The sequence below is a fragment of the Protopterus annectens genome, chromosome 8.part0, assembly GCF_019279795.1.
Source record: "Protopterus annectens isolate FY-2018-M chromosome 8.part0, PAN1.0, whole genome shotgun sequence".
Lineage (NCBI taxonomy): Eukaryota > Metazoa > Chordata > Ceratodontiformes > Protopteridae > Protopterus > Protopterus annectens.
In genome coordinates, this window is record NC_056741.1 from 460,777,935 (window position 1) to 460,803,963 (window position 26,029).

The 26,029-nt window shown below is 40.5% G+C and overlaps 1 protein-coding gene across 1 annotated transcript in view; it reads right to left on the minus strand.

The window, feature by feature from the left end:
• RNF115 (ring finger protein 115) overlaps positions 1 to 26,029 on the minus strand; it is a 766,070-nt gene that overhangs the window by 84,450 nt on the left and 655,591 nt on the right. The window lies entirely within an intron of this gene.

Sequence of the window (26,029 nt, forward strand, 5' to 3'; positions counted from 1 at the left end):
AGCTATTTGCGTGACTGTGCTTGTATTCCTATGAACTCTATGCCCTGTACTGGGGACATCTTTGACCTCACCAGTTTATGGTAATCCCCAGACAACTAAAAATTTGTAGGGGATACTGAGTGGCTCAAAGATGATGATGCCTTGTAGGTGCCATCGGCAGCCAATTGTCTAAGTATGGAAAAACCTGGAATTTTGCACTCACAGGTGAGCTGCTACCACTGCCATGCATAGATTCATATGTAGGTAGGTACTAGGCTATCTGCCCGAAAGCATTTATAAGCCTAGCCAGTGTGTGTCAGCTTTCGCTGCCCCATTGATTAATTAACTGAGCATGTCAAGAAGAGCCAATGAAGTGATCCCAGGGATGTATTTTCCATTACCCATCCACTCGTCAAGGTTTCTCTTGAAGAGTGCTAGTGAGAGGCTCTGCCTAATGTAGTTAGGAATTTTGTTCCAAAGCATGGGGAGTCTCTGTGACAGGAATCTATCCCTCCAGCATGTTCTATTTATTGTTGTGGCAAGGTTTAGCTCACTAGAGAGTGGCTCGCAGTGACTTGGATTTCTTTAGGTGGAGCATGTCCATCAATTCCGAGTTGGACATGGCTTTGTAAGTCAGGCAGAGATCACTTCTGAGTAAGCGATATGCGACTGAGTACAGCTGGAGTTTTTCCAGTCGGGCTGCATAGGACATGTGTTTGAGGCCAGTAATCCTCTTGGTGAGGTACCTTTGTGGTCTTTCCAGCTGTTGGAAGTATCTTGTAAGGTACATCCCAAATGTGGCATTGTACTCTATGATGGGTCTGATGAGTGATGAGTAGAGGGGCACTATAACCTCTTTACTTCTAGATGCAAACCCTTTAGTAATTAGATGGGTTACATAGAAGGATGTCCTAACTACTTTGGCAATATGATTATCAAAGGAGAGATTACTATCTACTTGGGTCCCCAGATCTCTTATTACCTCTTCTGTATTAAGGGGGCTGCCACCTATGTGGTAATTCATGGGTGTTTTGTTTTTCCCCAACGGGATGCCTATGCATTTTTTGGCATTTAGCTAGAGACAATGACTTTGACACCAGGTGTCTGTCTCAGTAAGGCCCTTTTGGAGAATGTCCGTGTCAGCCGGAGAGCCAATTATGGTTCCGAGTTTGCAGTCATCGGCAAACTTGGTTAGCCACAGCCCTCCTGTGTTTGCCTGTACTTCTAAGTATATGCCAAACAGTAGGGATCCCAGGACCGAGCCTTGTGGGACACCACTTGTGACTGGTTTAGAGTTGGACCTGGAGCCCACTATTCTTACCATGTGAGTTCTGTCTGTAAGCCAGCTGGCAACCCACCTAGTGACGTTGGGATTTATGTTCAGGCTGGTGGTGTTTTTCTAGAATTCGAGTGGGGAATGGTGTCAAAAGCCTTGGCGAGGTCAAGGTAGGCTGTGTGCACTACCTTCCCCTCATCTATGGCCTTGGTGACTGTCTCGATGAAGTCAACGAGGTTTAGTAGGCATGATCTGCCCTTAAAGACGAACTGGGTTGGGTCAAGTGTTTGGAGGTTCCCAATGTCTTTGTTAATGAGTTCCATGATGATGTGCTCCAATAGCCTGGCAGACAAGGCTAGTCAGGCTTATGGGGCGATAGTTACCAGGGTCAGTTGGGGCCCCTCCTTTGTGGAGTGGAATAACCATTGCTGTGCGCCATTCTATGGGCACGTAGCCTGTGGAGAGGCTGAGGTTGAACAGTGTGTTTAGGTGGAGGGTTAGTTCGTTCTGTAGTTCGTGCAAGCCGCAGCCTGGGACACCATCTGGCCCCATTGACGCTTTGCTTTTGTCTTTTGAAAGGACTGTTTTCACCTGTGTGTCTGTGATTTCCAGGACACTACACTTTTCCGGTGTTGTTGTGGGCCCTTTTGGGGGTGAGAGGGGGGTAAAGTTTGCACTGAATCTATCTGCCAGGATGTTGGCAATATCAGTGGGTTCAGTATATTTTGTGCTATTTTGCAATAGCTCAGAGCATATCTGTGAGTTGCCACTTAGATTCTTGACATAGCTAAAGAAGGCTTTGTGGTTATCTTTTGAATCCCTGGCTATTTTTCTTTCGAAGTTAGCCTTGGAGGATTTTATGAGGGACCTTAGTTTCTTACTGATACTGATCAGGGAGGTCTTTCTTTCTTGGGATTTGCTTTTTTTCTGAACTAGTTTCCTCCTCCTATTGTATAGCCTGTTTATGGCAGGAGTCCAGCAGACTGGTTTCCTTCTCTTAGGGGAGTGAGTCTTGGTTTTGCTAGGAATGGCATGATTCATGCATCCTTGTAGGTGCTCATAGAGTGCATTTGTAAAGGTTCCTGCATCTTGGACAATGTTATCCTTTAGCGTGGGGGCTGTGAAACTTACCATCTCTTTAAATAAGGTGAAGTTTGCTATAGAAAAGTTTTTCACTGTGGTTTCCTTGGTTGGAGGACATCCAGCGTGATTAGTTTATGACCTGATCTAACCACTGACTGGCTGACCTCCGGTGTGGAACACCTGTCGCCCATGTTGGTGATAACTAGGTCCAATTTGTTTTCACCTCTGGTAGGGGAGTTTACCAGCTGATCCAGGGCATTTGAGTTGATAAATTCCAGGAAGCGTTGGACCTGGGAGTTTGTACTTGAGTAGCTTTCCCAGTTAACGGTAATCGCCCAATATCAGGGTGTTCGGTAGGACCTTCATGTTTTCCAGTGTCTCTAGAAAGGCGGAGTGGTAGTCCTGGGTCATGAAGGGTGATCTGTAGCAGGCCACAATTTGCATTGCAGATTTGCCCTATGTTAGTTGCACATGGATGATCTCTGAAGTATCATGCTGTGCCACTAACCTTTGCTGAACAAACCTAGCAGGCAGTGAGCCCAAAGGGCAGTGCTCTGAATTGGTAATTATTAGCTCCTAGTCAGTAGTGCAACTGTCTCCTGGAGCACTTGTCTACTTTGAGATGACAGTACGCGTCCCGGATATCTAAATAACACATCCAATCATCTTTGCATAGTAGTGGCAGTATGGACTGAACCATAAACATGAGAAACTTTGACTTCTTGAGAAATATGTAACCAAAGTGGAACAAAACAACAATAACTCTTAGAATAGCAAACGTAGATCCCCTGGACTCGAGCCGTGAATCAGAAGCAAACTCGCCTGTTGCTTTTTGTCACACAACTTTATTCGATAACTGCCAGCACCACAAAGTACATCTAGTAAGAATGGTTGAGCGCTTTCATCTGCATTTACCAGATTTCTTCAGAACCATTTCCCCTAACATGTCACTTCCTTTATATACACAAATTTTGGCCAAAGTTAATTACATAATTGGTTAAAAACAAAATTGTTAATTAAAACAAAATCACTCAATTAACATTTGTTGAGAATAAAATACAATAAAGTCACAAAAATATGTATATTAACCACTGTCATAAAATGTACTATATACTAGTACTAAAGTGCTTTTATACAGTGCATGATACATTTCATTATTGGGTCCCTTATACTATCTACCTATGCTAAAATTTTGAATTTATAAATTCATAGTAAATATATATAAATAAGTAAAATATATATTGTGTGTTAATGTATAAAATATATATATAAATGTACTCGGCTGATGAAATTTCCTTACGCCAAAAGGCTTGATACTTATATGGTCATTTATACCGGGATGTGGCATCTAAACATATCTGCCACTTACTTTCTAACCAAGCTAAATATATTTTCCAATTTCCTCCTCTGTCATTTACCTCTACCTGGTCTATAATAGCAAATTTAAAACTATGCTCACTTCCCTTTTCTATAATGTGTGTCTTAGAAGCTTTAGTATCTCCTTTCCTAATACTATACAGGTGCTTTATATCTGAGTTTTGAATTTCCTCTCAGTCTTTCCTATATAGTATACGTCGCATTTCTCACACTCAGCAATATACACAATACGCTGTGTATTGCAATTACCCTTCTTAGGGTATACTACAGATTTCACAATATTCTTAAGTCTCGTCCTAATAATAGAGACTAAGAAAAAGGCCTACACAGGAAACAGTAGGAAGGGCACTACGAGTTGTGGTGCATGTAGTCAGTGTAAATATATTAACACAAAATGTAGGATGAGACTTAAGAATATTGTGAAATCTGTAGTATACCCTAAGAAGGGTAATTGCAATACACAGCGTATTGTGTATATTGCTGTGTGAGAAATGCGACGTATACTATATAGGAAAGACTGAGAGGAAATTCAAAACTCGTATATACGAGCACCTGTATAGTATTAGGAAAGGAGATACTAAAAGCCTAAGTAGACACATTATAGAAAAGGAAGTGAACATAGTTTTAAATTTGCTATTATAGACCAGGTAGAGGTAAATGACAGAGGAGGAAATTGGAAAATATATTTAGCTTGGTTAGAAAGTAAGTGGCAGATATGTTTAGATGCCACATCCCCCCCGGGTATAAATGACCATATAAGTATCAAGCCTTTTTGCTAGAGTAAGGAAATTTCATCAGCCGAGTACATTTTATATATATATTTTATACATTAACACACAATATATTTTTACTTATTTATATATATTTACTATGAATTTATAAATTCAAAATTTTAGCATAGGGTAGATAGTATAAGGGACCCAATGATGAAATGTATCATGCACTGTATAAAAGCACTTTAGTACTAGTATATAGTACATTTTATGACAGTGGTTAATATACATATTTTTGTGACTTTTTATTGTATTTTTATTCTCAACAAATGTTAATTGAGTGATTTTGTTTTTAATTAACAATTTTGTTTTTAACCAATTATGTAATTAACTTTTTGGCGCCAAAAATTTGTGTATATAAAGGAAGTGACATGTTAGGGGAAATGGTTCTGAAGAAATCTGGTAAATGCAGATGAAAGCGCTCAACCATTCTTACTAGATGTACTTTGTGGTGCTGGCAGTTATCGAATAAAGTTGTGTGACAAAAAGCAACAGGCGAGTTTGCTTCTGATTCACGGCTCGAGTCCAGGGGATCTACGTTTGCTATTCTAAGAGTTCTTGAGAAATATGCTCAGAGTGCTTAGATCTAGAATCTGTCGCAGGTTCCCCTGTCGTCTTTGGCACCAGAAAGAAGTAAGAGTAGGTTCCTCATCCTTGCTGTTTGGTTGGGACCCTCTGGATGACTCTCTTCGAGAAGTTTCTGTACCTCTAGAATGGCATTCTCCCTCTCAGTTGGTAGAACATCATGGAGATTCCTCCTGGGGCTTGGAGACTGAAGGAAAAGGGAATATAGTAACTTCTGGAAATCATGTTTAGCAGTCGGGTGTAGTTTGTTAAATCTGTCCAGGGGTCTGGGTGCAAGGATAACCTGCCCCCAACAGCTCCCAGAGTAGGACAGTCAGGCAACGCTTCTGGAGCACTGGTACAGCCCGTCAGAGAAAGGTTCTTTGAAGCCCTTATTCTGTGGACCACCCTCTGTCTCAAGGGCTGCACCTGTCATTAAATCGTCTTCCTCTGCCTCTAGAAGAGGACTCTTCCCAAGACTCCAGGAAAGCACCCTGGGACTTCTAGAACTGCATCTTCTTCCCAATCCGTTGGTTCCTCGAAAAAGTCTGTTGGGGGGAACAAAACTTGATCCCTACAGCAGATAAGGTCTTTCCCTCCTGCTCACTTTGGGTAAGAGTTTCCTTAACTGGTGGTCCAAACAAACCATCAAAAGGGGTGCTGATGAAGAACACCTTAAAGGGTTCTGCAAACCAGCAAAGCTTCATCCACACATGTCTCCTAAGGGCTATGCCTGTGCCAGCTGCTTGAGATGTTCCCTCTGCAGTGTGAGAGATTAGCCTTATTGAGGAATTGGAAATAGATGACAGCGTGGCCAATTGGGGAAATACCCTCTTGAGGTACTCTTCTAACAAGGATTCTGCCAGTTCCTTAACTAGATCCCTCTGGAGACGCATGAAGTGTGCCAAATAATTAAAGCCCCCCCCCCCAGCCAAAGCCACCAAGACAGAGAGAAAGTAAAAACCACCCCGAATCCAACTTCTCCAGAAAGCACTGGGCCTAAACTGCCAAGGGCTGAAGCCTCTAGGCAAAGAGACAGATCTGACAAAGTCAGAGCAGAGATCAACCAAGAGGAGTTGGCGCCAATGTCCTGGGTCTGGGACCTGCTCCACTTAGAATCAGTGTTGAGTTAGTCTGGGACACTGCCTGAGTTGAGGAAAGACAAATTCCTGGCTCTGACAATGGCTCTCTCAAAAAAGTCAAATCCTGAAGTTCCAAAGCTGGACGATGGATCAGAAGAGAAGACTGTCATCAGAGTTGGGGCTCTCACGGATCCAGTATGGGTCAGACACAGCAAAATCCCCAACTGAATCTGAACTCTGATGAAACTCCACATCATCCTGTCCATGTCTGAATGAGACAGCCAACAGGATCTTAAGGAGGCTGATGAATGAGTGGATTTGATAAGGGAAAGGTTGGTCCAAGCAGTTGGGGCTAGACAGGGAGACTTGCTCCAAAACGGAGTATGGCTCCAGGACCTCTGATCTGAGAGTTTCAGATCTAAGGAGGATTTGCCTGGAGATAGAGAACTCTGGATCCTAATGACATCCAAAGGATCCAAGAGGGCACTCAGACCCAAAGTCTGAGGAAATGATAGTACTCGGATCTTCGTAGGTGCAGAGTCTGTCGGATCCAAGGAACTTGTCGGATCCAATGAGGCACAGATGTCGATTGGCTCCGATATGGCTGGCCCTTTTTCATTTTCCTGGTACAGAAGCCATAGTCCCTTGGGTTGCTAAGGGGGTACGCCTCTTAAGCGCCTTGGACGTAGAAGGCTTTACAGGTGTTTGAACCTCAGAAGCTGGTAAAAGATCTCTCAAGATCATCTTGTTTCTGTGGTCTTCAAGGGTGTGGGAATTAAAGGCTGTGCAAATCTCACAATTGGCCTCCAAATGCCCCAGCCAGAGATAATACATGCACCTCTTGTGGGCATCCGAATTTGGAATCTTGTGCCCGCAACAGGAACACCTCTTAAACCCTGTAGGTTTTTCGGACATGCTCAGGGTTACTACACACACATATATGCACTAAGGTAAACAGGTTAACAAGGTTAACTTAACTATTGCTGTACACTAAAAAAAACAATAATACCAGGAAAGTTTTTTTTTTTTTTTTTTTTTAAACAGATAAAGACAAAGGAGAAGAAGAAGAAGAAGAAGAAGAAGGTGATGACCAACAGTCACTAAAGAGAAATGTGGAGGGAGGGGCAAGCAACCCTAACACCGCAAAAAAAAAAAAAAAAAAAAAAAAACTAAATAGGAGGGGAAAACAGAAGGGCAAATAACACTAATGTTGAATAAAGAAGATTTACTAAGAAAAGGTTAGAAGTAAATACGATAACATGTATCAAAAAACCCCCCACTTATCTCTGCATGAGACAACACAATCGCATCTGACCTGGAAGGCGGCAAATGAGATCTGAGGAGCTAGAGGAGAAGTGAGGCATTATGGCAGAAGGAGGAGTTTGAGGCTTGGATTATAAGTCTTGAGAAGTGGCCAAATCAGATCAGAGATCATATTCAAAGACCCAAGAGTGAGGAAGAATGAAATGGACATCAGATCATTTTTCATCATTTTGTGACCCATTCTAACCAATCAACACTTGTTTCATGTCCCCTAACCATGGAAACAACTAGGTTACCGGGATGACTAAAAATCTGTATTAAAATATCATTACAGTCAACCAATCACAAAATGTCCAACATTAACATACCTCACCTACTATACAATTCACGTTCACCATAGGATCATAGGAGGTTATTAGGCTAATGGTCCTCAGGCCCTTACAAGCCTAGCCAATCTTTTCCCTACTTTAATGGTGCTATTAGTAGACCTGACTTAACACCTGCTGCCCCTGGCCAGAAGGAACTCAGGAAAACCCAAGGGGTGAATCTGCAACTCCCTACCCAATTATCCAGATTTTGCTTGAAGAGGGTCAGTGAAGGACTCTGTTTTATTAAGTCTGGAAGCTTAGTATAGAGTAGGGGGAGCATTTGGGAGATGAACCTGCCTCTTCAGCAAGTTCTGTTAATGTCACTTCTCATGTTGAGGTCACTAGAGATAGTGCAGACAGTACCATTTGTCTTGCTTATGTAAAGCATTTCCAACAGGGTAGGGTTCGTGGCTGCCTTATATGCTACGCAGAGGTAATCCCAGAGTAGTCTGTAGGACAAAAAGTATAGCTACAGGGATTTTAGTCTATTGGCATAGGACAGGCGTTGGACATCTTGAATTTTCTTTGTAAGGTACCTCTGAGGTCTCCCCAACTGTTGGAGGTGCCTAGTGAGGTACATACCAAAGGGCACACTGTATTCTATAACTGGTCTAACAAAGGAGAAGTATAGGGGGGCTATAACCTCTTTTTCTGAAGGCAATCCCCTTATTGATGAGATGGGCAACATTAAAGGCTTTCCTTACCACTGTGGAAACATGATGGTCGAAGGAGAGGTTGCTGCCAAACTGTGTGCCCAGATTTCTGGGTACTCAAGATGCTGTTAATGTGGTACTTTGCAGGGACGTCTCCCTTGCCAAAGGGGATGATTATACACGTTTTGGCATTTAGCTTGAGCCCATGACTTTAGTACCAATCACTGGTTTGAGTAACACCTTCCTGAAGAGTGACAAGGCCACTAGGAGATTCAATGATCATGCTCAGCTTGCAGTCATCTGCAAACTATTAGCCACATGCCTTTTCTTTTTGCCTGTACATCTGAAACATAAATTCCAAAGAGAGGCCCCCAGTACCGAGCCCTGTGGTACTCCACTGGTTACTGATCTGGAGGTAGATGAAGAATCCCTTATTTTAACTGTGTATGTTCTACTAGTGAGCCAGTTAGCAACCCACCTAATTATATACTGGTTTACATTCGGTTAGGTATGTTTATCAAGGAGTTAAAAAAAATCCCAAAGATTTAAATTTTAAAATACAGTTAACAGACAGCATACCATTTAAGCTGGGAGCTTGCTTAGCATTAGATTTTAAATTCCACCACAGCTCCCAGTATTCCAACAGTAGGTCAAAAGCAGCCCCTTTAGGATAAAAAGCATTTTTTTCAATGCCAAAAAAATAAAAGCTTATGATCTGAAGTCTTGCCAATGTACTTCGCTAAAGCATTTCTAGTATTACATCTAGTAATACGAGACATATTTTCAGATATTCTATCCTTGAAGCATTTGGATGATTTCCCAGTATAAAAACTTTGACAGTTTTGGCATATGCCAGCATAAATTATCCCTTTTGTTTTACAAATGCATTTAAGTTTTGGCTGAATTAGATATCCTTAATCTGACACACTTGCTTTCCAAACTGTATTTACAATAATTAACACCCTGACATTTAAATGCACCACACTTAGAAATGGAGTGGTTTTGTATAGTCCCGTTCCATCATAGTTTTTAAAAACACCCTTTCTAGTCACAAACTTAGGTGACCTTCCCAAATCATTAGACAACCCTAAATGATTAAACATAACCCAGTTCTTCATAATGTATTTCTTAACTCCCAAATAATCTGCACCAAAGGTTGTTGAAAAGGCCGAAGTTCGGTTAGAAAAAAACGGTACTGGGATTCCCTTTACTCACCCTGTTAACTAGTGAATCAACCCCATAGTAGGTAAGGATGAATATACACCAGATTTCCTTTTTGCCATTACCTCAGAAGTTATAACACTAACTGATCTGGGTAGCCTGTCTTTAGAAACACCATTTTCAAATTATTACATTCCATTACAAAATCTTCCAATTCTGATACCATCTCACCTGCTCTTACCAGCTGTCCCCTTTACTACTGCTTTCTTGTTTGCAGTAGGGTGACAGCTGCTAAAATGCAGAAAGGAATTGGAGTAAGAAGATTTGCAAAAAATCCGTTTAACAAACTTTTGTTGGTGAATATCCTTACTCAACTCGGTATCCAAGTAATGTAAAACATCTTTCGGAGACAGAGAAAGTAAATTTAAGGAAATAGTAGTATTATTGATGTAATTAATAAATTCACTGATCTTGTGTTCTCGTCTATCCAAAAACACAAATCTCATCCAAATATCTAATGTACAATGACTAAGAGTTGGCAAAAATCTGAGAAAATTACAAACTTCTTTTCCCAAGTGGCCATCACCACAGTTACAAATTTTGAGGTGCCCCACAGACATCTTCTTTTTGTCTGTAATAAGAACCTTAAAAATATATAAAAATTATTCTTTAAAACTAAATCCATAAAAGTTACAGTGGTGTTCTCCATCCCTGTCAATTCACTGTTTTCAATAAGAAATTCTAAACACAACTCTATACCCAAGTTGTGCTGAATCACAGAAAAGAGGTCTTTTACATCTACCATTAAAAAACCTCCTCTTTAAATAAACACAATGTTATTCTAGTCAGAACATCCCATGAATCATGGGCTAAATGTTCCACCTGTTCTAAAACACCTTTAAATTTCATATCTACGTATTTTACCAAGGAGTACATTTTTGAAGTTGTAGTGTCCACTACTGGTCTAAGTGTGTGTGTGTGTGTCTGGGAGGGGGGGGGGGTCCCCCTCAAATTCTTACGAATCTTGGGAATCCCGAATATAGTCGGTATTAACCAAGATTCTCCCCTACAAAAATTGTATTCATCCACATAAACTTGTTCTTGCATCAGCGTGTCATATAACATGCTGTCAATTCTGTTGTAGGCAATATTCATTTCATTTACTTCGCTTCATTTGGATGGCACAGTGGTAGCGTTGTTGCCTCACAGCAAGAGGTTCTCTGGTTTGATACTCAGCTGGGATGCCTTCTTTGGGGAGTCTGCATGTCCTCCCTGCGTTCATGTGGGTTTCCTCCGGGTGCTCCGGTTTCTTCCCACGTTATAAAGACATGCATCTGGAACGTTTCTCCCTGGGCCTCCGCTGAAAATTGGCTTTGTTCCAAGCCAGACCTTCCTGGTTAACAAATGTTAAATAAAATAAATAAATAAAATTTATAGATATATGTATCATTACATAATAGAGCCATCATTTTACTGATATAATCAATTGTATCCATAACTACATGCCTTCCTCCTTGTCCAGCTTCATTAGTCTGATAAACCACTCTGGACACAAATTAGACCAATCACATCTGGATTTTTTGCAATGATTTCTCTAATATCACTTCCATACATATGTCTGAAAAAAAAGAATGTATGTACTTACTGTAATGTTCCATCTGTGTTGTCCATTTTCATTCTTCCTCAACCTTTGGGTTGAGATCAGAACCTTGATCTGACTTGGCCGTTACTATAGCTCGTGGCCAACAAACTCTCGAGCTTCTCCCTACCCCTAATGCCAAACCCCTAACATACCTCAGATCTTGTCTGCTAGATGACAAATACATATTAAAATAATGCACCTAACAAAGGACACCAATAACTGGAGCTCCATACAAAACACTGTGATGTCTTAACAGCATCTCATTCTTCCAGACGTCCATGATGACAAAGGTTGGGGTTTGGTGGGTGGGGGAGTTGAGGAAGAATGAAAATGGACAACACAGATGGAAAGTTATGGTAAGTACATGACTTCATCTGATCGATTTTCATTCATTCCTCAACCACTGGGACAGAGTCCCCAGCTACCCAATATCCCACGTGGACTCGAAGGATGTTCCAGAGCATGGTTGAACCAAAGACTGCTCTTCCACTCAAGACCATATTCAATTTGTATGGAGTAATAAAGATATGAGGAACAGCCCAAGTAGCAGTGGCACAGGTCATCCATGGAATGGCTGGATTAAACATGCAGATGAGGTTGCCAAAGATCTAGCAGAGTGAGCTCTTAAAGGCTTTGGTAATGAAATGCCCAATTTACTATACACAAAGGCTATACAGTCCATAATCCATCTTCCCAATGTTACCTTTGTGAGATATTTGCTCAGTTTATCTGCAAAGGATATAAATAACTCATCAGATTTTCTAATGTCTTTTCTTTTAAGTAGAAATGCAACTGTCTATGAACATCCAGAAAATATAACATATATACACACCTTTGTTTTCTAATTTTGAAAAGAAAACGGGCAAGTTAATAGACTGATTCATATTGAATTCTAACATGACCTTAGGAAGGAAGGACAGTTTAACACTTTTTTCCTGAACACCTGTACTGAATTATCACTTGTGACATGGGCAAATTTATATTCATACAAAAGTAATCGCACTATAATTAACAAACATTTTACTTCCCATATATTGCTATATATTAATCATATAACCTAAGAAATATTACATAAATTAATCAACTCCTGGCTTTTTTTAAAGAAACATCTTTATTAAACCATCACTTGCTACATACACAACCATATATTTATATAAAGGAAAACAAACCATATCAACACAATCCTAATTGCAAGTATTTTACATCATAAACCATACTGTCACACTCCCAGTTGCAAATACTATACATCACTTATAATCTATCCAATCTTTTTCAGTCAAACATTAAGCCTTTCAGCCTTTTAAACCTCATTCCTCCTTTGTATGTACTGTTCCCACAATTCCCATTTTTTTCCTATGTAGATTGCTCCTACCCATTTCCAAAGATCTCAATTTCAGTTGCTTTATCTCTGTTAATATATTTATTACTTCTAGTATAGTTGGCTTAAATTCTGATTTCCATTTTCTAATTGCTTTTTGACAGCCACCATTATTATTAGATACCGCAAGGACCTACCATGCCTAGGTAATTCCAATTCTGTATTATAGCTCAGAAAAATCATCTCCCTTGTCAGACCAATCTATCCACCCAGCATCTCTGACAGTGTATCCCCAGAGGGAATCCTTAACGTCCGCCAATTCACCACACTCCCAGAAAATATGTTCCCAATTACCTCTTCTCCATCACACCTCCAACATTTTTGTCTGACTCAAGAAAAATTCTCTGGAGTCTACCTGGGGTACATAAATATCTATGCAAACATTTCCAAAGCAAAAATCCTAAATCTACTAGATTTTGTTACACGTTTGGGAGACATACATATACCCTCCCATTTGTTTCATTGTGAATTGCTTATCCAATCTCTCTTCCCAATCCTTTTTAAACTCCTCTGATTGATTATTATAGATATCATGCAATATTTTATATCCTCTACTAATTACTTGTTTTTTAATGGCAGCTTCTGTTCTAGATTCTATTAAAAACTCTTGCCAGTACTGGTATTTCATTTAGGACCCCCCTAGTTCTTTTTCTTTGCCTATACTCTTGTTATCAATCCCTGATAGGGAAGGCAATCTCTAACCTGCAAAAAAAAATATCGGCGTCTTCTCATTCTATCATATTTCCCTCTAGTTATTTGGTCCCAATACCTTGGTTCCTTTGCCAGTTTTCTCAAATTCCTGCCCCCTATTGTCTATATCCCTAACTTCAGTCATCCCTATTGTCAGAATCTCCTTTCTCCAATACCGTATTGGCTTAGTTCTTAGAATACTTTCTGCTACTTTATGGATATAATATTCTGCATGATTATTGTTATTCTCTTTAAAGGCCTGAATCCAAAATCCCAGGCTCTCTCTGTTTCTTGAACTTCTTCCGTTTCATCATCCCTTTCCACTTTGAAATATAGTTTTCTGTTTGTGCTATGTACAGGAGTCTTAACTGTGAAGCTTTGAAATACTCTTTCAAACTGGGTAAATCCAATCCGCCTGTTTTACTGGAATAATCGGCTACTCCCACTTGACACTTGCCGTCTTACCCTCACAGATAAAGTCCTTCAGCTCTTTAATAATTGTCATCTACAGCTTCTCCTCTGGTTGATAAAAATATGCTTGACCTGTGTATAAGACTAAAGGGATGAAAAACATGTTAACTGCTTGCATCTTATTATCCATATCCATATAACAAAGCTTCCATTTTCTCAGTTTTGGTATTATCTTTTGTTTGGTCTCTTCCACATATTTTATTCCATAGTCCTAAATACTTCATTTTATTATGTCTCCATAAATATGGATATTTCTGAACCAATGTGTGTGTGTGTGGGTACATAATTTACCTCTACTGCCTTTGTTTCAGCTTCATTAATTTTGTATCCCCAAAAGATCTGAAACCGTCTCAAAATGTTCCACAACACTGTAATGTCTCTCTCTGGTTTTGTCAGGTATAAAATAGCATCTGCAAATAAAGCCAGCTTTTCTTGACTACCATACCAAACATATCCTTGAATTTCTGAGTCCCTTATTTTCTATGCTAATGTTTCTAAATATAATGCAAATAATAAAGTGAAAAGAAGACATCCCCTGCCTGATTCCTCTGTTCAAGCAGAAATTATCAGTGTACCCCACCCACTTAAATTTTTGCCTCCGATCTCTTATATATGGTTCTTAATGACCCTCTATCCATATGGAAAATCAAGTAAGGAGGTTTACAGGATAACTATTGGAGTTTAGAAATTCTCCTAGCAGAGGTGATAGCCATTAAAAATGTAGTCTCCCAAGTCAGAAATTCAAGATCACGTTTTCCTGCTGGTTCAAAGGGGGAATGGAATTAAGGCCTACAACAGAAGATTCACATCCCATGGAGGAGAAATATCTTTATAAGGTGGTCTAAGTAAAATAGTACCTTTTAGGAAAGCCTTGCATATCTTAGTAGAAGCAAGACAAGAACTGTCAGCCCCTACATGAAAGTTAGAGATTTGTGCCAATTGAAATTTAACAGGAGAGTAACTAGGCACCTCATTAAAAATTTCTGCCAAAAGGACACTGTGTAGGGGGCTGAAAAAAGGATCGATAAGTTTTTGATGTGCCCAAAAAACAAACTTCTTCCACTTACCCTTGTAGATTTTCCCAGTGGAAGCTTTATGGTAAGACAAAAGTATATGACAGACACTAGACGAGAGCAGAGGTTGTCTTGGCTATTAACAGAAGTGTCCACAAATAAAATACCCTAGGAAAGCCAAGAACAAATGGATGACCAGGTAGGCTGCCTTAATAAAGGTACGGTGGGATGTCGGTGAAGAAGCTGGGCTACCGGTAAAGCCTTGAGGAAAGGCTGCGTGTACCAGAGCGCTTGTGGTTGAAGGCTGAGTAAAGCCTTTAGAAAGGCTTCGTATACAGGTCGTAGTTCCAGCTGGTCAGGTCGCCTGGTTCGAGGAACCGCTAGTGTGGCAGCTAGAAATCAAAGATGAAAGACACAGAAAAAACAGGCAAAACAACGTAAATGTGGCTCGGCTAAGGAGCTCTGCTCGCCGTGGTGGCAAAAAATCAACGTAGTCGAACTTCAGATTCTAGAAGGTTGTACTTTATTGAAGTAAAACGTACTAGAAGTACAATCACCATCGAAGCGGAGTTCCTTAATGGAAAGAGTGATCCTGAGGATTTCCTTTTATAAGAGTACCTGGGGGTGTGTCAGTGGGAGCCAATCAAGTGTGGGTGAAAAAAAGCTTTATTGTGATTGGGCACGACAACTTGACATCACACCTTACAAGGACATAGCCATAGACAGAGACTGGATCCTGGTCACCATCGATGTGGAGTCCCTTTACATGGTACTCCCACATGACTTCTGCATTGCAGCCATGGCTGAAGCCTACATGGAGGGCCACACGGCCATACCAGGGGAAGTGGACCACCTGGGTAGGCTCCTCTCCCTGCTCTTCAAGAACAATTTTTTCCACTTCAATGGGCACTACTATCGCCAGGGCACTGGGATCGCTATGGCCCCAAGTTTGGCAAACACGGCACTAAGGAAGTGGGAGCAGGACCACATATACAGTTCCACTTTTTTTTAACATAGCGTGCTACTACAGGTTTATCAGCGACATTTCCCTGGTTTGGAAGGGTAACCAGGTTGAACTGGAGGAATTCCTCATTTACATCAACACCACCACCGCATTCCTGCGTTTTACCAGCAAACAAAGTACAGAGGAGATCGAATTTCTGGATCTTTACCCAAGAAAGAAACAAGGCTCCACCACATTGACACACAACCTCCATCAAAAACTCACTAGGGTAAACTTTTTTCTGCATGCCACCAGTATGCACCCCTTCAAACAGAAGGTGAGCATTATTAAATCGCAAGGGATCCGTATAGCACAAGTCTCCCAGGACCAGACTGATTTCTTGACCAACATTCCAAAGCTACAAATGGACTTTTTAGCCAGAGGCTACTCAGAAGGGCTAATTAACAGGTTCCTCGATCCCATCATCAGCCAGCGCCAACTTGGTGCCCCTAGGGCTCTAACAGACACCAGGTTCCAGACCACCCCAGAAACTAGATTCCCGTTCAACTGCATCCTGGACTTCTCTATGGACTACAAAGACATCATCCAGATCGCAATGGACAATTGGCCCATCATCTCAAAGTACAGTTTTGTACCTACCACAAATGTAGATGTTCGAGTGTACACCCCTGCTGCAGTCATCACACTTGGGTTATCCTGCCGTCAGTCAGGTGGTCCCGCAGTCGGCCGGAATTCCAAAGTCTTGGTCCAGCGTCAGTTGCTGTCACTTCTTCCCTGACGTCAGTGAGCCAGGGGTATATATAATGCATCTGACGCCATTTGCTTCAGTTTTTCTTGCCCCAGATGTCAGGTGTCCCCAAAAAAGGTTGTCAGTAATTAGTACCAAATTAAGTAAATTTCCACAAACACAAAATCTCATCAGCTATAAGCAAATACATCAGGAAGGTATTGTAGAGATTTAGCCAGTTAGATCAGAGGGGATGGAGGGAGGGTAACCTGGACTGCAGCAGGGTGTACACTCGAACATCTACATTTATCGTAGATACAAAACTGTACTATGTTCATCGTGTTACCCTGCTGCAGTCATCACACTTGGGTAGAATCCCAAAGCTAAAGATGGGTGGAGGAGTCATAGAGGGTTAGAGGAGGCTAGAAGGCCCTGCAGAACTGCAGTGGCGAAGCCAGCCCTAGTCTTAGAGTAAAGTGGTAAGTGATGGTAGAGGTGTGTACTGAACTCCAAGTTGCAGCTTCCAAAATCTCCTTGGTTGGAACCCCCCCTGAGGAAGGCTGTAGATGTAGCTGTTGCCCTGGTAGAGTGGGGCCTAAAGGTAGCAGGAACTGGTTTTCCATGATGGGTACAGCAAAAACGAATGCAATGTCCTATCCATTTGGAAATGGTTTGTTTTGATATAGCCTTCCCTTGTGAAGCTGTAGCATAGGATACAAAGAGCTGGTCAGATTTTCTGAAAGCCTTAGTTTTATCCAAGTAGTAACGAAGTTGCCTGTGAATGTCCAAGGAATGCAGGAGTCTTTCTCCTTTGTTCTGTGGATTTGGGAAGAAGGTGGGTAAGTGGATGGTTTGATTTAAAGCCACACTGGAAACCACCTTAGGCATGAAGGAAGGATTAGTTTGTAGAGAAACTCTGTCTTGATGGAAAATGAGGAAAGGTTCCACTGCCATTATTTGACTACAAGTTTAATCCAGAAACAGTCAAAGAGATGTGGGAAAGGAGGCACTAGAAAATGTGGAAGACGCAATCAGTGTTCAGTAATTATGGGGAATTAATTTATTATTTTAGAGAAACAGAACTAGGGTACATCTGAAGAAAGGTAATTGCTGCTCGAAACATGTAGTATATATAGCCAAGTGTTGCACATGTCCGGGATTTTATATTGGAAAAACAGACAGATTTTTAATGAATCGAATATTTTTATTATTATTTATTTATTTTACATTTGTTAACCGGGCTAGTCCAACTGGATACATGTCCATTTTCAGTGGAGGCCCGGGGAGAAAAGCTTCAAGTTCAAAGACATTCTATAATACATATTAAAAATATACGGAAACAGAAACATGCAATACAAATAAATTTACTACATGGCTTTAAAATAGTGTTAGTAATCTTCAGTATAATAAAATTTACAAAAAGCAGTGAAAGGGGATGAATAGAAGTGTTCAGCATGCTACGTAATATTCAAAAAAGACAGTGTTAGGAATTGAGAAAGGTAGGTTAGTTTAGAAAATAGGTCCATGCCTAGTTCTGAATGAGAATTTTATGTTTTGATGCTAACAGATAATTTGAACACACCAGTTAGCCAGGGTTGGTGCAAGAGCATAACCAGTGAATAGTAAGGAAATGTTTTAGGTTAGTTTTGAATAGTAGGAGAGAGGTTAGGGTTGTAAGGTTTTGTGGTAAGTGATTCCATATTTTACCAACTGAATTAGAGAATATGGAGTCCCCTGCTAAATTATTTGATAAGGAAGTGTGCATCAGCATTTTGTTAGTGGAGCGTAGATTCCTCAAGTTATTATATGGTGTTATGAGTGTAGATAGAATTGTGGTGTTGTTGGGTTGGTGAAGGACTTTATGGGCGATTAAAAGTTGGTTAAATTGTAATAGGTGAGGTAATTCAAGCCAGCCTAGTTGTTTTAGATTCTGACAGTGATGAGTCCTGTATGGAGAGTTAGTTGCAAATCTGGCAATATTATTATACGATCTAGCTAGTTTATTGAGATTATTTTTAGACAGATTGGTATATATGGGGGAAGCATATAATAGGGTAGAGATTAAGTGGGTTCTAGCTATTGTGGTTCTGGCTAGTGGTGTTAGGAAATGTTTGATTCTGTAGAGGGATCCAAGTTTTTTGTTGGTAGATTTTATTGTAGTGTTTATGTGAGTGTCGAACTTTAGTTGATTGTCAATTGTAATTGTAATACCTAGGAGTTTGGTGGTGGGGTCTGGAGAAATAATGGTACCATTGTTGGATGTAAGTGTGAAATGAAGAGGGGGAGATAAGTGAGAGGGTGTAAAGAGCAATAATTTGTTTTGTTTTGGGTTGAGGAAAAGACAATGGTTGGAGAACCATTGTTCTATAGTGGTGAAGGATTTGTGTGTGAGAGAATGAAGTTCAGTTTGGGATGAAGCTGAAGAAATGATTGTAGAATCATCAGCGTATTGAATGCAGGTAGAGAGTGGAATAGAGAGATGAAGGTCATTTATAAAAATGGAAAACAATAGTGGACCTAAAATGGATCCCTGTGGGACACCTAGGGAGGTGGGAAGGACTTCAGAAAGATGGTTTTGCCAGATAACTGCTTGTTTTCGGTTTTCCAGGTAGGATGTAAACCAGTTCATAGCAGAATTATCAAGAGATGGTGACTTTAGTAGGTGGAGGAGAAGCTGATGGGTCGACCATGTCGAAGGCTTTAGATAGGTCTACAAAGAATGCTGAGGAAAGAACATTATTGTTGCGATTTTTGTTGATGCAGTTGGTAAAGGATAGCAAGGCTGTGGTGGTACTGTGGAAAGGACGGAAACCATGTTGACAGTTAGCTAAGAGATTGTAGTGGAGTAAGTTGATTATTAATTGTTTGTGGATACATTTCTCCATTATTTTAGCAAGTGGAGACAGTAGAGCTATGGGACGATAGTTAGAGGAATTATGTGTGAGATTTTCCAAATTGATGGGATAGTGCCTTCTTTTATGGTTCTATTGATCAATATGGAGATTGGGTAGGCAATGGCTAAGGCTCCTAGTCGGAGGTATTCTGCTGGTAATTTATCAGCTGAGGGGGTAAGTAGGTTTTAATTTTTGAAGTAAGGAAGATATATAGGAGGGGGATATAGGTTCAAGGTGGAAAGAGGGAGGAATGGAGTTTGCGCTGGGCAAATTGGAGGTATCAGGGTTTTGTTGATTTGCTATATTTAGTACAGCAGAAGTAAAAAAAGTATTAAAAGCATTTGCTATTTGTGTTGGACACTCAGGGTTGGAGTCTAGTGGATTAGGTGTGGCTACTTTACCTGGGGATAGAAGTCTGTTTATTGTAGACCAGAACTTTTGTGGTTGCTGAAGGGATAATTTTTAAAGTTGGATATAAAAGTTATTTTTGTCTTGTAGGACAGCTTTTTTTGTTATGTTTCTTTGTTGCCTAAAAGTTTGGTGATCAATTTTGTCTTTTGTGGTACGCCATTTAGCCCAAGATTTGTTCCTGCTAAGGATTAGCTTCTTAGTCTGATTTGTGAGCCATGGTGCTGGTTTATTTTTCATTCTTATGGAACACATTGGAGCATGATGGTCTAGGATTGCTAGGAAAGTAGTATTGAAGTAAGTTACTGCTTCATTTATTGGGAGGGACTTAAGTGGTGAGCAGTTGCATTGTTTAAGTTCAGTTATGAAGAGTTCTTGGTTAAAATGTTTTTTGCTATGGGCAGTTTTGGGTAGAATAGAGATATTTACTTTTGTTTTATGTCTGATTATATATATTAGAGAGTGATCACTAAGGTCATCTGGGAGGGTTCCTGTTGTGTAGTTTTGCTGTGGACAATTTGTTAGTATCCAATCCAGGATGCTTTCTTTATTATTAAGTTTATTTGTTCTAGTTGCAGAGTTTATAGCTTGTGAGAAGCCATACAGGTTGATCAGGGTGGATGGATTGGTATTGTTACATGAATTCCAGTCGATATTGAAGTCTCCTAGTAGTATTGTTTCTTGTGGGAGATTTGAGGAAAGCCAGTTTAGTAGGTCTTCTAGTATTGTGTGTTTTTTACCTGGTGGAAGATAAGTGCAGATGATGTTAACTGATTTTTGGTGATTAAGCTGTAATTTAGAAATAATTATTTCTATGTTGTTTTCTGAGGGTAGTTTATGGTTTATTTTGCTGATTTGTAGTCCTGCTTTACAGAAAATTGCTACCCCTCCACCTTTTTTATTTATGCGGTCTTGTCAAATGATATTATAGCCTGGGGTATAATTTCAATATCTTTTATTGTGGGTTTGAGCCATGTTTCAGTTAAGCAGAGGATGTCGAATTGGTGAACATCCAGAAGAGCATGAATCTGAGGTATTTTGTTGCATATTACGTATGTTTAGATGGGCTATTAAGAGTGCTTTAGAGGATTTGGTTGATGGTAAGAGGATTGTATTATATTGGTTACTGTTAGTAGAGGATGGTTGAGTCTTTGGGCCTGGGTTGGGATGAATGTCTCCATCTATTAAGGAGTGGAGTGAAGTAAAGCTGTAGTATTGGGGAGTTTTACAATGGTAGTCGAATAACATTCTATTGTTAAGTATTGAGTATTTAATATGAATTAGTCGATGATATTTAGCTTGAAAGTAGCTGGGCTTATATATGGCATTGAGAAAGCTTGTGGATAAAGCTGCAAAAGATGTTGTAGTGTATTTAGAAGGGATGATAAGAGTAGAGAATAGGGGTTGTTCATAGGAGGTTGAGAGGTAGGTAGTGGTAGGAGTAGTCAATAGTGAGAGTACTAGCAAACATTGTTGTTGGTAAGGCATGGTAAATGAATAGTGGGTCTTTGAGGAGAAGGAGAAGAGGTAGGGGTTAACTTTTGGGAGAATAGGTTGGTGGTAGTGGGAGGAGATTTATATTCGAGGAGAGTGGAGATATAGATATGGGGTGTGGCTCATAGTGAGTGTATGACTGGTTTTAGGTAAAGGGGGTGTGGTTATAAGGGCATAAGTGTAGGCACACTGGGGGTGGGTGGGAATTGGGGGCAGGGTAGGGGAGTGGAGTGAGCGCGAAGGGCGACTGCAGCGGGAAGAGCCAAAGAAGGAGAGAGTCAGGTAAAACAAATCAGTGGAGTGCTGGTTGTTAAGGTGAGTTTTCCAAGGAGATAGTAGTTTGAACAGTTTGACGGAGATGTTAAGAAGGAGGTAATGCTTAATATAGTTGAGAAGAATGTAGAAGTGTGGTGTAGGATAGGGCCTAAAAAAGGGTAAAGTAGGGAGTTTAGTGGTTGATAGAGTGAGAAATGGCACAATGTAGAAATAATTTCAGAGGGGGAAGACCTGGGAGAGGGGAGCCACCTAGTGGCTACAGCAGGTACTGCAGCCGGGGCTACTCACAGGGCTTGCAGCTCAAAAGTAAAGGCGGGTTATTGGGGAGGGGAATGAGATTAGTTTAGTCTGCTGGTTGAGAGGGGGAAAGGTTTGGCTGCTGGCTATCCTGTCTTTGGGTTTTACAGGTTGCACTAAGTGATAAGATGACAAATGTAGCTTTAAGTTCCAGGCAGTATAAAATGTACTTTCTTGTGTCTTTCCAGGGGAAAGACTCCCAAAAGAGGTTTGGTAATGTTCCTTAGATGTGGGGTGGAGGCACCAGTCCTACACAAGGTGCGAGTTCCAAGACCCAATACAGACCAGTTGGTAGAGGAGCTGAGAACAGAGGGGAGAAAGAGAAGGAGATGCTATAAGTAATAAGGCAAAAGACGCATTAGAAATATACTACAAAGGAACAATGCATACAATAATCGCATTTACTAGAAATATAGTAGAAATTCAACTAATGTGCTACTTAGCTTAGTTCAGCCATGAACGGTAAAATAGTTTCAAGTGTTATTGTGCAACAGTTAGCAAAGATATACTTATTATCTATATGCTTATTGACCAGTTGAAACTAAGCAAATTGAATAGGTCAAAATGACCAGAGGTAAACATCCATTTAAACTTTATCTCTAGATGTACAAACAATTAAGCAGATGTATCACTAGATGTACAAACAATTAAGCAGAGGAGATAAAAATAAGCAACCACAGACCTAATATACAGATAGCATCATCTCTGTATAATTACTGGTACAATGAGATAGCACCATTCATTAAGCGGCCATGTTTCATTTGGTCAGGCAGTTAGAGCTGAGCATTGGGGGAGGAACACTAGCTGTTTACCCAAACTTGATTAGACTAGCACAAAAAGTCAGCGTTCTTGCTGAGGGTTTAAATATAGTTATTACGTTCCCTTTATCATGCTTAAATTAGGACCATTTCACTGAGCATATCTGTAACACGGTTAAACCTCATTTAATTACACACTGCTACTTGTTAGTTATTGAAACACACCACTTTAGTAGCAAGGTGGTCTAGGAAGACCTTTTAGGTTTTACAGTAGGGCCGAGAGCCCATAAAAATGGGGATGACTAGCAGAGCTCTCTAGAGGCTAGCGTTCGAGAGATAGTTCATTACAGGAGCCTCTTTAGCTGGTTTGGACAGAGTAGCCCGAGCGGATGTAGCTTGATTACAGTCTTAGATGGTTCTCGGTGAAAAGTGGAGTGTAAAGCAGCTATATATGTTTAGATTATGGGACCGCTGCCTAGGAATCCACTTGACTAGACAACGATGATTTAAACCCAAGTTGGGTAGGGATGTCGACCTGTATAGGCAATGTAAGCACCAGAAGACATACTAAATAAATTCTTGAAGCAGTAAAATGCGTTAACTAGCCTTGGCTTTTTTCGTTGACTAAGGCGCGAACCTGACACAGGCTAAACAGCCAAAGACCTACCCAGCAATACGGCCTTACTAAATAGAACTATTTAGAATGCTACCCTGACCATCTGAAATAAATACCTTAACCAGCGAACATTACTCGCTTACGGCTTCTCTACATTATCTAACAGGCGACATAGATCAGATGCACGTGGCAAAAAACAGTGGTAAAGCTATAATCAGATATAATACAGCAGTTAACCATTCTTTTCTAATAAAAACAATAATTACAATAGTAATAAAGCAGAAGTTACACAATATAATAGAGTGTTTAGCAACAGCAATGTGGTAAAAACGCTACTTACACAAATTAAGGAACGCCACAGACAGGGGCGCACAGCAGCCAGGGGTATCTAAGAGAGTAAAGATGGCGCAACTGGGGGCAGGTATATTTATAGATTAGGTGAGGAAGTTGGGTAGGAGGGTAGATGGGGGAGGAGTGTGGTGCAGGTACAAACCGGAAGAGAGCTAAAACACTGATCCTATAAGAATCGGTTACAGAAGGAAATAAGGGGAGTGGTGATTCCACGGCTGTCGGAGGTAGTGATGAGAGGGGGTAGGGAACGAGGCAGGAAGGGAATAGATAGGTAGGTAGTTTAGGGTATGGACAGAAAGGTGTTTAGTCTGGAGTATGAGGATGTAGTGAAATGCAGAGATGGCTGAGATGTGGCAGGGTGATACCAGAAACAGTTTAGGGCCAAAGAAGGCGAGAGTCAGGTAAAACAATCAGTGGAGTGCTGGTTGTTAAGGTGAGTTTTCCAAGGAGATAGTAGTTTGAACAGTTTGACGGAGATGTTAAGGAGGAGGTAATGCTTAATATAGTTGAGAAGAATGTAGAAGTGTGGTGTAGGATAGGGCCTAAAAGAGGGTAAAGTAGAGAGTTTAGTGGTTGATAAGAGTGAGAAATGGCACAAAGTAGAAATAATTTCAGAGGGGGAAGACCTGGGAGAGGGGAGCCACCTAGTGGCTACAGCAGGTATTGCAGCCGGGGCTACTCACAGGGCTTGCAGCTCAAAAGTAAAGGCGGGTTATTGGGGAGGGGAATGAGATTAGTTTAGTCTGTTGGTTGAGAGGGGGAAAGGCTTGGCTGCTGGCTATCCTGTCTTTGGGTTTTACAGGTTGCATTAAGTGATGAGATGACAAATGTAGCTTTAAGTTCCAGGCAGTATAAAATGTACTTTCTTGCGTCTTTCCAGGGGAAAGACTCCCAAAAGAGGTTTGGTAATGTTCCTTAGATGTGGGGTGGAGGCATCAGTCCTACACAAGGTGCGAGTTCCAAGACCCAATACAGACCAGTTGTTAGAGGAGTTTCTTGTGACTTTCCAGGGGAAAGACTCCCAAAAGAGGTTTGGTAATGGTCCTTAGATGTGGGGTGGAGGCACCAGTCCTACACAGGTGTGAGTTCCAAGACCCAATAAAGACCAGTTGGTAGAGGAGACAAACTAAGGAACGCCACAGACAGGGGCGCACAGCAGCCAGGGGTATCTAAGAGAGTAAAATATATATATATTTTATGAATATATGAACATATGTATCACATAAGGAAGCAGAACACTAACAGTGCCTTATACAGGCATTCAGCCTCAGGTCCTATATGTACTACGTTTAAATTTGCTATCTTAACAAGGGTTACAGCAAATCCAAGACGTGGCACTGTTAAGTTATGATTAGAGGAGAAAAGTTAGATGGCAATTGTTATTAAATGCCACACACACCCCCCCCACACCGTATTAACGATAATATACCTATCAATCCAGTACTACAAATGAGACTATAGAGTGTATTTTAAGGGTATGTATCACTTCACCTAAAACACATTTCACTGACAAGTAGTACAATAAGGCAAATCAAAGGTATACGTCCTTTTCCCCACTGTAGTGCGATCCTGGTGTTAGTATATATATATATATATATATATATATATATATATATATATATATATATATATAGATAGATAGATAGTTGGGGTGGGCGCAGCCCCCCCCCACATGGGGGGCGTGGGGGGGCTTAGCCCCCCACTTATTTTGGTTTTATGCTGTCTGGTTTTGTTTTACATTATTTGGTAAAAGCCAACTAGGTGGGGAGGCTTGGACCCCAACACCCCCCACACCCCCCTTACTATATATACTAACACCAGGATCGCACTACAGTGGGGAAAAGGACATATACCTTTGATTTGCCTTATTGTACTACTTGTCAGTGAAATGAGTTTTAGGTGAAGTGATACGTACCTGTATTTTAAATATATATTATGTACATACTGAAGTCTCGGGGGGATGATATCTTTGAACATTACAAGTATGCAGCAACATAGAAGTGTAACATTAGTTTCATTGTAATTTTACGAAAGATAAATGTTTTTAATGCAAGTATTATTTTATATATTACTGTTTATTTTAAGTTCATGGTATTGGTCAGTTTAGCCAGTTCTTTATGTACCATCTCTAAGTGGGGATAATTTATTTAATTGGGCTGCTCAACACTGATTTAATAGGACGAATTAGTATATTTACATATGTATGAGTTAACTGCTTCATATTCTGATGAAATTCACAGCAGAGTGGACGAAAGTGCTCAATCTTATTAAAGGCAGTTTTTATGGTGCATTCAGAACTTTGAACGGGTTTTCATTGTCCTTGGAACTTTAGTGCTTGTGCTACCTTTTTTTTTTTTTTTTTTTTTTTGGCAGTTGTGTTTCCTGAAAGCAACGGATGGCACAGGATGAAATCGAAGATAAGGTGCCACAGGAAGATGCTATAGAATTTTCTATAGAATGCCCGCAGGAAG